The following is a 15350-nucleotide window of genomic DNA, read 5'->3' as shown; positions in this document are numbered from 1 at the left end:
ATTGCTAACAAGTCTAACAACGCATATGCACTCGGAAATAAAATAGCTATTTTTAATAAAGATCCGAGTAACTAGCTCGTTCAGGCTTTCTCCTATACTCCATCCATTACCGACACTAAACGTTGGAAAATAAACCTTAACTTACAGTTATAAAGTTTTTTTAAAGAATATCGTGCCTTGTATTGGACATGGATGGAATGTAGTAATTAAGATGATGTATCTGCTTACGACTCAGGCTGTTTGTTATGATTTTGTGGGTTAGTGATTGAATGACCGGTTGGTTGTATTGTATCGAATTGATCGTATCATTCGCGAAGACGAGTGCCTTGACTCATATTGTCATAGGCATTAAAGGTTAGATTTGACAAATCTGCGCGTCATCGGGATGACACGAACTATAAATGAATAATTACCTCCTTAATGTTTCTTTATTATGTTGATATTAGAAATAAGATGAAAGAATGAACTTGAACCGTGCGTCAAAGCATAATATACAGTAAAATAAAATATTGCCACAATCACGTAAATAACAGTTCCTCATAACAGTTCTATGTTTTTCTTCGGACTAAAAGGAATGACCAGTTCCATATACTGTAATAATCTAGCCGTGTAGTATCGTCTATAGTTAACGGTACTTTTGATAACTTATTACAACGAAATAAGGTGTAATATTGATAGTGATTTCTCAAGATAGGTTATGTTATTCCGTTCCAAAATTGAAGCCCTTCCCCTGTGACAAATAAAAAAGATAAAAAATATTTATTGCCCCAACTACCAAAGATACAAAATAGAAAATAACATACAACGTGAGATAAAACAAAATACACTTAACTGCAACAAAATAATTTATCCAAAAAAAATCACAAACAATGTAGCTCCTAAATTTTTAACTACTTATCTGGTTTTTTGGTATAGGCAATGGGTACCTGTCTCAGCTTTATTGCTAGATATATACCCAGCGCTGATTTTCAGACGGGTCCCTTTTTGACAGGTCGGTCATTATATATCCTAGTCATAATATCTAATATATAATATATGCGATCGGCGCGGTTGTTTTGTGAATATGTCTGTGTGTGTGTGTGTGTGAATGCGTGTGTGATATATATATATATATATATATATGTGTGTCTATATATTTATTAGTTAGTTAGTAAGTTAGTTAGGGGGGGGGGATCTCCTTTCTGTATTTTAAGTAAATGTACTTTAACCAGCTTGAATTCTAGCAACGGCATAGGACTCCTTAGTGGTGGCGGGAGATCATTCCAAATTTTTGTTGCTGCGTACTTGAATCCTCCCCTAAAAAAAACTTGGTCCTATGTTTAGGGACAAGCAAGGAATGTTTTCTATGACTTCTCACTGACTTGTTTCCATTGTTTACCCACTTCAATTTTTCAAAAAGATAAGATGGTTTCTCAAACTCTATAATCTTACGTAGTGTAAAGGACAAATGAAGTTTTCTTCTATTTTCCATATTTAAGGTGTTTTTGACATTAAGGTAGGGTGTTATATGTGCTCTTTTAGGGATATCGTAACAAAAACGTGTACAAGCATTCTGTACTCGTTGTATGGACTTCTTTGTACTCGCTAATAACCTCGGACCATAAACAATGTCGGTGTAGTTAAATGGTGATAGTACTAGAGCTTCCACAAGAATTTCTCTCACTTTTTCTGACAAGTATTTCCTACAGCTGTATAAGGTCTTGAGACGATAGAATGCATTTTGTATCTTAATATTAACATGATGTTCAAATCTTAGTTCTCCATCCATAATAAGTCCCAAATTTTTAGCAAAAGGTACCTGCGGTACAGACTCTAGTCCCACATATACTTCGGGTTTTTGGTTAATAATTTTTTTCCTTTGCCACTTACTACCCATTACCACAAACTGCGACTTAGACGGATTAAGTACTAGATTGTTTTTTAAAGACCAATCCGCTATTGTATTCAGGTCGTTGTTTATCTTCTTTAGGGCTACAGTCATTTCTTGTGGTTTAAAGGAGTGATAAAGTTGTGTGTCATCTGCGTACAGATGTACATCACAGTATTTGAGTTTAAGCACCAGGTCAGCGGTGTACAATATAAATAGCAACGGACTTAAAACAGATCCCTGGGGTGTTCCTCTATTAATCTGACGTATCAGAGATGTAGCCAAATCACCTTGCTCTAGTTGCAGCTCCACGTACTGCTGTCTACCTGTAAGGAACGACTGAAACCATTTGCGCGATGGTTGAGCAATTCCATAGTATGCCATCTTTGAAAGCAGTAGTGACTGATTAATACAATCGAATGCACGAGAAAAGTCTAATAAAACAATAATCGAGCCTTTTCCTTCGTCCACTGCTGTTATTACATCGTCTGTGACTTTCGCTAAAGCTGTCGCTGTACCGTGCATACTACGGAACCCGGACTGTTGTTTGGGTAAGAACTCATTTTCATCCAAGTACCTGCCCAACTGCTCAAAGACTACCTTTTCTATTATTTTTGAAAGGACCGGAAGGATGCTGACTGGCCGTAGATCCTTATATTCGTCTATCTTGTTATTTTTAGGAATTGGCCTTATTTTCGCTAATTTCCATTCATCTGGGAAAATACCTGTTTCAATTGATGTGTTAATAATATGTGTTATTATCGGTAATGTTATGTCTAAGGTAAGTTTTATCATGTCCATAGATATATTGTCATGCCATTAGTCTCCACAGAGCGAATAATTGTAAGAATTTGTTTTTCTGTAACCTTTTCAATATTAAAAACGCAACTATTGTATCTGCTATGCTCGAACAATGCCTGTGTTTCGACGTCTATTTTCTTCTTCTAACTTCTAACTTCAAATCGTATAAGTTGCCTTAAGTCGCATCTGGGCAAGCGAGAGATGTGCACGTGCTAACGAGCTCCCCCTCACCGAAAGAAAAAGAGACAAGCTCATGTTTAACAACGAGCATGACAAATATGAATGGAATGCGAAAATTCATCAAAAATAAATTTCTATAGAAGTAAATATGGAAATATTATATAACTATAATATTATTAACTGATAGTGTGTTGTTTTTAGTATTTTGACAATCAATAGATATTGTGTGAAAATGCGATTAAAAACGCAGTTGTATCAAGAATTATTGGATTGATTCTAGTATTACGTAGTCGTAATTAATACGTGATTGTGTGAATACTCTTTAACCACACACCACGTCTCCTGAATGAATACATAACAGTTTACCGTATTTTACCGCCCGAGAATTATAGGTATCTTTTAGTTTAGAACATTCAAGCGCAACACTAGTTAGGCCGATATAGTATTCCAAAATTAGTGATAACTATGATTATATAAAGTCATGGCCTTCCCTTTAGCACACTTCAAATATGTTTAGTCGTTTGTATTTGTGATATTAGATTAAAACTCAAGTTATTTACCTGTGCCAGCCGACGATATTACACCGGTGCTAATAGCCGAGTCACCCATCTATCACGGCTGGGGCATCAATTAGGGCGTTGCCGGGGAAAGTGGCTGTCATTAACCATTGGAAATGTATGGGAGCCATGCATCACCGATCGGTTTTTTAAAGTATATGATGCCGTAAGCTAGATTGTTATCGAGACATGTTTAAAACTGGATATTAATTAATAATTATGAAGTTAGTGAGATGTTTGGGTAAGAACGAAACGTCATAACGAGTATGGTGACATACCACATTCTCAGGCCAGTACTTTAATATTCTTGAATTTATTGAAATTACCCTTAATAAAAAGATATACGTTAACCTCGACTTCTCTACTAAAAAAAGTGTAATGATTTTACCATCGCTTAAAAGGTGTTTTAATCAGGCAGTTCTTCTAAGTTTTCCTGTTATGTTTGAGTTACGGACTTTTGACCGGCTAAAAAAAAACACATTTTACCCGCCCGCGACGCGCTTCGCCTGATCTAGAATAATCCCTTTTCTTTAAACAGCGCCGCCGACTACTAACTGACGTCGACTAAGTAAAATGATCATAACATGTTTTGTTTTATTTATATTTATTTCTGAGTGTACATTTTCTTACAGTGGAGAAAGAAGTGAAGTAAACTAAACACAGTAAAATATCCTATAAAATTGCTATAAAGCTGCTATAACCCATATGGCTGCTTTATAACGATTCCCAACTTTACGATGTAAGTAGTCAAGATACCAACTTTCCTATTATGACGTTAATAAAAGTTGTATAAGTTTTCCTTGACATAGCTTGCGGTTCTATCGATCGATGTAGATCATAGATTATTAAATAAGGCACTGTTTTAATGCGAGGTTATAAATAACAGGCATTTAGTTGCTAGTAAAATATTGTGGCGATGTTGAAATTCTTAATTAAACGAGATTTTCTAAAACTTTATTACACTTTGTCCTCTAAGCCATACAGTATCGGCTTAATTAAACTGTCACTATTGATATATTTTAATAAAAAAACGGTATATGTTACTACACGCTCTTACCAGTCTTTCTGTGAGTCCAGCAACCATAATCACATCAGGACAAATAAACAAATGTTACTTGCACGCGGAACCCATACGATATTGACTTACTTAGGAACCCCCGTTTCTTTCATATAATAGTTGGGGGATACTTGAATAAGTCGTGATTTTATTAGAGATTAAGGTGCTCAGCGAACAGTACGGTTCTTATCTCGTGCGCAAGTGAGCGTAACGCTGTCTTGTCTATCATGGTTTATTTTAGCAGGCGGAACTCGGTAGCCGGGTGACTTTACCCACTTATTTTCTTATGCGGGTTTTAGACGAAAGTGGAAGACCCGTGCGAAATCGCCTTTTCATACAAACGTACTCCTCATTTTTCGCATTGAAAGACGTTATTGAAAATATTTTGACACAATTTGTTGTATATCAACCGCAGCTATGCCCATACATTTGATTTTTTTCGAATTTTTAATTATTTTAGAGCGATAAAATGCCAAAAAAAGCAGTACTTCCTCACAAAATGTTTTCAAGGTAGGTTATTACATATTCGTGAGTATTGGCCCGATTCGAACTTTAAGATATATTATGTTATTTACGTCAAATATAATATATGGATCATTGAACTGCAATTTTTTTTTTATAAGGTCTAGATACGATTTTTCGTTTGAAGAAACGTCACTTTTGATACTGACATATCCGACCCATATCTTACCTAATATTTGACGTATCTTTAACTTCGAATCGGGCCGTATGTACGTGTAGTAAGCATCTTTATTATTCACTCCGCCAGTCGCGCCGCTCCTTCTCAATGATTTGATAAGCAGTTTCGTACTCAGTGAACTATTCACCATACGAACGCACTCACAAATTGAGCTTTCTATTCAGCATTGTTCTGTGCCCCTAGTGTAAATTTAGTCGATAGCGAAACGTGACGTACGCGTTTGCGTTAAGTCTCATTTTATATGGGTTTTTGAACAGCGCGCCAAGCGGGACGTTTTGGAAAGTCAAAAATTTCATACAAAATGACACTTAACGCAAACGCGTACGTAACGTTTCGCTGTCGAAAATATTTACACTAGGGATACTGTACCCCTAGTGTAACTTTGATCGACATCATAACGTGACGAACGCGTTTGCGTTAAGTCTCATTTTGTATAGGATTTTGAGGTTCCAAAACGTACCGCTTGGCGCGCTCTTCCTAAATCCAATACAAAATGAGACTAAACGCAAACGCGTACGTCAAGTTTCAAAATCGAATTTAGTTACACTAGGGGTACTGATTAGCAGATACGTTCTATTTCATCCAAGTTTTTCAAAAGTTGAAAGATGAGTACCTAAAGATCCAAAGAAGCTTAGTATGGGTGCGTTCAATACCTTGGCTACAACCGCGAAAATCGAAGTTCGTCAATTGCGGGCATTTTTCTCTATCACTCTTATTACGTCTTAGTGAGAGAAAAAGATAAAGATCCCCGCAATTTGCGAATTTCAGTTTTCGCGGTAGGCCCTCTGATCAGACGGCCATTTAATTTTTGTTTTGATTAACAACCTACGTCATTTTGACATTTCTTCTTATACATTCTATTCAAGGTGCCCGTGAGCATTGCGTGACATTTAAACGGTGCAAATATTTATTTTTTTTTTCGATTTTTGAACACTTCTGTACATAAAGCGTAAATTGTAGTAATAAAAACTTAACCTAAAATAAACTAAAAAATTTTTATTTTTTATTTGGGGGTAGCCTCATGAATGTTTTTTTTTTAGTTATTTCGATGTCAATAATTAGGTATGTATGTCCAGACTAGTCCTCGAAGTGGCAACACCGCAGCCAAAAAGGTATTTTGTACCGACTTATGACAAAAAAATATTTCGAAAAATAATTATTTATCTCTGAAACTAGGCCTAATCCAAAATTTTTATATGACATTTTATTTTCTAAATATTATCAGGAATGCATCGTTAAAATCTCTCGCAATGCTCACGAGCACCTTGTGGATCATGATATGTACAAGTATTTAACGTAAACCTAACTAATCATGTAAATATAACATTGGTTTACCAGGACTGCCTGCCTTAGCCGCGTTACTATACATCTTCTAACCTAATATGCGAGTACGATCGAGATGCATAGAAAGTAAGTTACGCACACGCTAGCAAATATGTCAGTGTCAAACTGGTGGTAGCTGTATGAGAGAATAAATTCCGAAGACAATCCCACAACTGAGACAAACTAACCATACTGTAACACAACCCAACTATAATCCGCGGTTGTAGCATGGTCACACTTTTATCGCCTGTCATCATGCCTGCCACGTTCTAACAATCACGTTCAAAATCACAGGCGATAAAAATCCTACCATGCTACCGTTTATGACTTATGGTCCACCAGTTCAATACGTAATTGAGTATCAAAACCAATGCTTTTGGTCTATTCTATGTGAGTTTTTTCTACCATTTATATAAATTTTGTCTCGGAACTGCGTTATTCATATAGTAGTTATTCACACGTAAACAAAGATGTACGAGTTTTAGCTATGATCCAAATTAGGAGATTTTAGGCTAGTTCGGTTGTTTTACGGTCCCTCTAAGGCTGCAGGATGTGACAATGGAATAGGCATAGAAACAAGTATATTATTCAATCGAAACGTAGTTAATGTCTCTCTTCACTGTCAGTCGAGTAGGTATTTAGTTACCTAAATGTCTCTGTCCTTCTAAATTTGATCTATTCCGGTGATTTTAGAAAAAAGCGGTACATATCAACTTTTGGGCTATTTCATTTTGACTCATAATCACGAGGACTATTGATTAAAACAAAGAAAAAAAGTATCACTACTTCTTCTTACACCTTTTGTGACGGTCCATACAAAATGTACGTTAAAATGCATCACCAAACTGACTTTTTTTTTGGGATACTGTTTTTCTTTTTAAATCGATAGTCTTTGTGATTCTGGTTAGAAATATCTAACCCAAAAGTACTACTAACTATAATGAACATAAAAAAAGTATCCTATACCTATTTATTTATTTAAACTTTATTGCACAATAAAAATAAGTACAATTGGCGGACTTAATGCCTTAAGGCATTCTCTACCAGACACCCATAGGGCAAAACAGAAATTCTCGAATATGGGTGCAGTGAGAAAAATAATTGAAAAAATATAACCTATATCGTACGTATATGAAAAACGCGTCGTCAATCAACAAATTGAGATATTTCACTTTCTTTTTTTTATTTGAACAATATTAGAGCATGACTAGAGCAGAAAAAATAAGACCGATAACAAACAATAAAGCGCTAAACATCTTCATTGTTGACCCTGCCAATAATCATAATCAATTACGAACAAAGAAAACAAACACATTGTATTGTATTGCTTACATGTCTTAACACGGAGTCAGCAGATTCAGCCGTTGATAATGCATTCACGCGACAGCAACACATACGAAATATAAGAATATACTTTGTCACCTACCAGGTGCTTACTGCTCCTGCAACGATGAAGTTGAAGAGTGTAGTAGACGACCGTTTTTCTATACAAACGAAGTCGCCATTTTCCTCTCTGGATATGGATATTGATATCATTAAAGTCAAGCCGAATAAGAAAAAACAAAATCATTATTGTACCTACTGTTTTACCTTTTGAAAACATGTTACGTTACGACTCAGAAGAAACAATGCAAACAGCCAATTATTAAAGCCGCTTCCACATGGCCCGGTATAGCTATAATTTCAAGCTGTGGGATAGAGCGAGGAAGGGAGACAGTTACCAGATATGTCTCGTTCTTGCACGACCATTTTGGAAGATCGTGCGAATACTGCTTAATATAACCATAGACTATTTTTTAAGTTTACAGCTATATACTTACTTTACTCTTTGGTTTACAGGTTTGCAAAAACAGCGTTCTTAAAATTGCCTTAAATAGTAAAAAAAAAATTTAAAATATTTAGGAGGGAAGATAGTTTTTGACGTTTTTAATGTTAAGATCCGATCCGAGTGCACGAGTGATGCTTGATTTGATTCTTAAATAATTGATTATTTTGCCTTATTTCCTTGCATGTTTCGAAGAAAAGAACTAGAGTCAGACCAAGATAAGTTGGCAGCGATTTTGATTACCCAGACGGTGCATGTGTCAAGTAAACGTGTCATGCTCGTTTTCCCGCACATCTTTTTAGATTAGAGCTAAGTGATTCTGCTGTTTGTGCACATTGTAATTTTGATGTATGTGATCTTGAACATATTTTTTTCCATTGTCCTTCATTTAATTTACAAAGGTTATTGTTTGTTGCTATGTGTATGGATACTGGTTTGCAAGTTCTGCCAAATTCAGTACAGGGCCTTTTGAAATATCCACAATTATATCCTATAATCTATCAATTTGTTACTCATACTATAGGTAGTTTGTAAATATTGTAAATATCTCATGTACTTAACTATTAGATTCGTGTCTCATTTTTATGTGGATTAGTTATAAGTAAAGTACTTATGTTACTTTTGTATTTCATGCTTGATGGCCTAGTTGCCAATGCTCGTAATAAATTTAAAAAAAAAATCAAGTAAACGTCATAATTTCATAGAAGTTTTTATAATAAACCATACACCGTCTGGGCTATTAAAATCGCTGCCAACTTATCTTGGTTTGACTCTATAATATATACAATGCGTGGATTTGACAAAATCGAATCTTATCCACGGATTACTGTTTCCCGGTCTTTACGATAATAGTAGTTGAGTGTTAGTGAAGGTCCCCGTTTCAGCTCGGGCAAAAATGCTTTCGTATGTCCGGATGTTCTCCTCTGCATGTCGCAATTACCCGATTCCCGTGAAATTTTGTGAGCAGGATCGATGATTAAGTAGATTTTTTTGTCAATACCTACGTTTTTTAGATTGTTTTCAAAATAGCGGATCCATACATTTATTCAGTTTTAAGGTGGTTCGATTTTCATACAAAAAACAATCGCTATTTATTAATTAATTACACAATATTATTACATAAATAGTTGCGCATCTATCTACTTTCGAATATTCATTTGCGCTAAATTAATAGAAAAACTTTGTTTCATACAGAAATCATGCAATAATCAACGTTATATTTTTATAAATTTTACTCATGTGTGTGTGACAAATGTCGTGTACAAATACATTGCGGCGTTGCCACTCCATGCCTCGGACGGTCATCGGCGCGACGTTGCGATGTTTGACGCGTTTTTAGCTGACTCTGTCGACACTGACACTCAGTGTGACCAGGCGTACGATAATTGTCGTACATGTACGATAATTTGGGCCCCGGTATGACGTAATGTTCCAAAGAGCATTATCGTACACTAAAGTACTATAATTTCAGCCCTTGGATGATGCCACCCTAAAAGTCTAGTAATTTGAAGCAAAATATGACACTTTCTCTCAGAAATAGGCTAAAATTAGTATCTTTTGGGTGTTCGGCTCCTTGGTGTAAGTTTAAAGTTTAAAATGTCACAATTTCCTGTATACCGTTTGAGTCTATCCCAAAAATACACAAACATAAACAGATTTTTTGCGCAATTTAGACGAAAATTGTCTTTTTTTTTATTATTAATTGGAAATTTAAGTTTACTTTGCTAGACATTTTTAGGGGCTGCCTTTTTGATTGGCGTACGATATTTTTTTCAACGGTACAATAATATTGACACTCAAGTACGATAATTCTCTTCCGCTCACCTGGCAACACTGCTGAAACTTGACAGGACCTGGGGGCCTACCGCGAAAACCTAAATTCGCAAATTGCGGGGATCTTTCTCTTTTACTCTCACTAAGACGTAATTAGAGTGACAGAGAAAAATGCCCGAAATTGACGAATTTCGATTTTCCCGGTAGCCGCCCTGGTGCTTGAGGTACTTGATAGAAAACAACGCTGTCGCATGTTCTGAATTGTGATTTTATGTGTTTTTGGATTGAAAATGATAGCAACGTCTAAATCAAGTTACAAAAAGTCATCGATATTCTGGTCCGCGAAAAACCAGGAAAAGTGTAACTGTAATTGGAGTCTACAAAAATGACCAATTCATAGAAAATATGACCTAGAAACTAGTTCACTTTTATAAAACTCAATTTTGCCCGAGATTGTACTTAGGCGAATACCTAAGGGAGCTAAGTGTATTGATCTTGAATAATTAGTTGGCTAATACATATATGACTCCAACATGATATGGACATTTACATCATAACTATTATACCTAGTTGGTTACTAAGTTCTGTTACTCGATTTCTTTCTTTCTTCCTAGCGTTGTCCCAGCATATTGCCACAGCTCAATGGAGCTTGGGGTCCGCTTTGACAACTAATCCCAAGATTTGGCGTAGGCACTAGTTTTTACGAAAGCCACTGCCATCTGACCTTCGAACCCAGAGGGCAAAACTAAGCCTTGTTGGGATTAGTCCAGTTTCCTCACGATGTTTTCCTTCACCGAAAAGCGACTGGTAAATATCAAATGATATCTGTTCTGAAGTTCTGTTACTCGATTTGCAACCTCTTTATTTCCGTTAAAACAAATGCTACCGAAAAAATAAAAAATGACATAATGTGGTGGCTTTGTGAGCTACAATTATATACCACACATAACGCTTATCTCGTCGTATCTATAATGAATTGGGGCCCAAAAAGAGAATTGTATTCAAATTTTTTGAAACGCTTGTATTGCTTTTTATATTAACTAAAAGTTGCCTTAAAATTCAGCTTTTATACTAAAAACGGCTTTAAATATGTTAAATTAACAAAATATATTTTGACAGATGCTTTCGCGCCCAAAACGCTATTTGAAAATTGTGTGACGTCACAGTTTATGGTTTGACACATAACTACATAGTTTAGTTAGTTAGTTAGTGCTTCTGGGCATTTTCCGCAAATCGACAACCATTGTGCCTATTTTGCGTGAAACGAGGTAGCGCTACTCTAACCACCCCAGCTCCTCCACGAAGCCTAGCAAAGTTTTCAGGTTGCTAAATGCCTCTCCTAGTGTGCACGGAGTCCCTAGGTATTTGTTCCTGTATACTTCTACCTGTTTGCAGTCTAGGAGAATATGTTTTGTTGTTTCTTCTTCTTCCATGCACGCTCTGCACATGGGGCTGTCTGTTTTACCCATATTGTGTAGGTGTTTGTTAAGTGTGTTATGTCCCGTAATTAATCCTACTATTTTACGTAGTTGATGTCTAGGTGTTTTCAGTAGTATTTTGGTGAGTTTGTGGTTCAGTTCCGGTAGAAAATCCTTGGTCTGCCTGCATGTGTCCATTTCCTTCCAGTATTTATTGTGCAGTTGTCTGTGATGTAGGTCTAGCTGGTTGTGTATATAGGATATTGGTAGGGGTATGATGGGCTCGGGTCCATATGCCGGCATTTCTGAGCCTATTCCTGGCCAGTTCGTCCGCTGCATCGTTTCCTCTTGATCCACTATGCCCCTTTATCCATTGAATTGTTACTTTGTTGCCTTCTTTGCTCACTTCCGTGAGGCTTCGATGACATTCGAGTACGAGTTCTGAATTAAGTTTGTCGCTGCATAGCGCTTGTAGTACTGATTTACTGTCTGATAGTATTAGTATATTTTCGTGTTTCACTTGTCGTCTTGTTATAGCATTGCAAGCTTCTATTATTCCCACACATTCAGCTTGGAATACCGTGTTATGTTCTCCCAGGGGTTTTGAGATGTGTATATTCAGGTCCTCCGAGAAGACACCACATCCTGTCCCTTCAAATGTTTTTGAGCCATCTGTGAATATTCTTAGGTTGGTTTGGTCTAGTCCTTCTTTAGGATCTTCTGTTAATGATATGGCGTATTCTTTCCAGAAGATCATAGTTTTTGGTGTTTTGTCGATGGGCGCCTCCAGCATGGGTAGTTTTGAGATCATATTTTCATAGATCTTCTTGTGCGATGAGCTGAAGGATGTCCATAGGTTTAGCTTTTTCAACCGAAGAGCCGTGGCAGCCGCTTCTTTTTGTATGTATATGTGTAATGGTAGGAGTCCTAGCATTATTTCTAGCGCCGCAGTCGGAGTAGTTCGCATACAGCCCGTCGCAGCCACACATGCTAGTCTTTGTGTTTTATTTAGTTTGTCTATTACCGTGGTTAACTGGGTGCGGGGCCACCATACGACCGCGCCGTAGCTGATCATTGGCATTATTACCATTTTGTATAGCCACAGTATGATGTGAGGAGCAAGTCCCCATCTCTTGCCCACCATCCTCCGGCATTGCCAAAAGGCTACTGTTGCTTTGTTTAGTTTATTGTCCAGGTGTTTGTTCCAGTTCAGTCTATCGTCCAGGATTATGCCTAGGTATTTTACATCCTTTGAAAGTGTCAATCTTGTGCCAAAAAGGGTTGGCAGTTCGTATGTACCCAGTTTTCGTTTGTGTGTGAAGAGAATTGTGTCGGTCTTTTTTGGGTTTACCGATAGGTCATTCTCCTTGCACCATTTCTCTACTATTTTCAGTGCTGTCTGTGTGAGATCGCACAGTGTGTTTATTACTAGGCCGCTGATTAGTATTACTAAGTCATCTGCGTACCCTATAGTCATAAAGTGTTTGTTGTTTAATTTTGTTATCAATTCGTTCACCACCAGGTTCCAAAGCAGTGGTGAGAGTACTCCTCCCTGGGGGCATCCTCTCATGACTAGTGCTTGATGAGTTTGGTTTTCGGATAGTCTTATTATTCTCTGTCTTAACATATTCATTATCCATTCGGTTACGAGTGGATTGGTTCCATGTCTTTGTAATGCTTGCTGAATGCTGCTAAAGTTTGTCTTGTCAAAGGCTCCTTCTATGTCGATGAAGGTGCCTAGGCATGAGTTCTTCCTTGCTAGCGCATTCTCTATGTTGCTTACTACAGCATGGAGAGCTGAGTCAGTTGATTTCCCTTGACTGTAGGCGTGTTGGTTTGGATGGATTTCTATGTTTTTACATAACTACATACACACGTAGAAGATACGAACTGTCAACTGATATTTGTCATTTGTTGTTAATCGCCTAACTGTCAACAGTGTCAATCCGAGAGTTGTGACGTCATCAGAATCTTCAATGAAGTTTCGAGTTTGGTCACGTGACGTGTGCCAAAAGATATTTTAAATTCAATATTTACAAAAATATGGTCATTACAGATCCCCTAAAAGTAGTTTAACATGTTCTTATAATCCAAAAGAATTTATTGGGATACAATTATGCCCTAAGATTGGTAGATGGAAACAACCCTATTGCGTTGCACAAATGTGGGCACCCGCCAAACATGATTTTGGGTGTGTCATACTCAGGGCTAACACAGATTCATTTCTGTGAAAAAGGTGTGAAAACCGGAAACTGGAAACCGTTCTCGAACCAATAGTGAAGCCCTTAAGCCACACCCTATTTCAAAACCAGCCATGGATCTTTGAACAGGACTCAGCTCCTGCACATAAGGCAAAAACAACTCAAGCCTGGTTTCGAAGGAACAAAATTGACTTTATTGCCCACGAAGACTGGCCGTCCTCCAGCCCGGACCTTAACCCCCTGGATTATGCCATATAGCAGGTTATTGAGGAGAAAGCCTGTGCTAAACCCCACACAAATCTTAACTCCCTCAAGCGGGCCATAGTTAAGACAGTGACGGAATTAGACATGACAATCGTGCGTGCCGCTATTGATGACTGGCCTCGTCGTTTGAGGGCCTGTGTCAAAGCCAGAGGAGGCGATTTTGAATGATATTGTCATATGTAATTCCTGATTTTATGTACTTTATTTTAATATATACTTTATTAAACTTTCGTTGGTATATTTTATGTAGATAAAGATTATTGCAGTAACAGAATTTAATAACCAACTAGGTAGAAAACAATGCAATACATAAACACAAAATTGGATATGATATGATCCGTTGAATGAAATTGACAATAAATAAAATAAATAAATAATTTTCTATCTCTAGGCATTGTGTGAAACTTCTAGTTGTGTCAAAATATCGGGAAATCAATAATATAAATAAACAAACATGGTAAATATCTCATTTCTTTTATAATGGTTATAAATAGAAGGCCATGCAATTTTGTAACTCACTGTATATTTAATTAAATGTATCGTAAAAAAATGTTTTAATTCTACTGTAAAATAGTACCTACTTTTTTAAAGGCTGGGCAGTAAGGGATTGCTTTAATTTTAGAACAAAACAGCCTTTTTTTTAAAAAAAAAAACCGGAAAATCTGACTTACAAATTTGGACTTTCTTAGGTTCATTCTACTTAGAATCTTCTCCACCCTAGCATTAAAGAAAGATATCCTAAAATATCCATACCATTACGTCACATTTTAGTGTGAAAGAAATTTCAATGTAAAACTAAAATTTCAATACAAATTTTCGGGTTTTTTTAGCACGAGGATTGATTATGCTAGTGATTCTGAGTTGGAAGAACCCAAAAATATCATGATGTGTGAGAATCAGATTTTTAATATTTTTATGGAAAACGCTCATATTTCTCATAAAATAATTTATTAATAATAGGTACTTGATAATACTGATAACAAAAAAAAATTTAATGAGTCTCGAACCCACATCCTCTTGCATGTATTTCCACGTACATACCGCAACGCTATTGAAGCCTACTCACGCTGTGCCAAATTGTCTACTACAAGGATCCCAGTAAGACTGTTTGAATGTGTGAGTGATACTTAGAAATAGAGTCAAGAAACATTCTGTCGACATTAAGGGGTAGTTTTTGTACAATGAAGTGTTCAATGTTTGTTGTAATAGTTCAATATTTATTTAAAGAGTGCGCTAAATATAATTTACAGTATAGAAATACCAAGACTACTCCACAAAAAAATTAAAACTCAAAATTTGCAATTGTGGCGCCATCTAGTGAGGTTTAAGCTTTGGGTAACCTAGTCGAACCACCTTAAGCAAAGAGAATTTGATATAGAAGTGT

General features: G+C 36.5%; 1 protein-coding gene across 2 annotated transcripts in view; it reads left to right on the top strand.

Moving 5' to 3' along the window:
* The window catches only part of LOC133522045 (uncharacterized), a 91746-nt gene that overhangs the window by 9283 nt on the left and 67113 nt on the right, over window positions 1-15350 (top strand). The gene's annotated exons all lie outside the window — the stretch shown is intronic.

Source organism: Cydia pomonella, chromosome 10 (assembly GCF_033807575.1).
Source record: "Cydia pomonella isolate Wapato2018A chromosome 10, ilCydPomo1, whole genome shotgun sequence".
Classification (NCBI taxonomy): Eukaryota; Metazoa; Arthropoda; class Insecta; order Lepidoptera; family Tortricidae; genus Cydia; species Cydia pomonella.
Note: the sequence above shows the minus strand (reverse complement) of the source record. Positions and strands in the feature narration are given on the sequence as shown.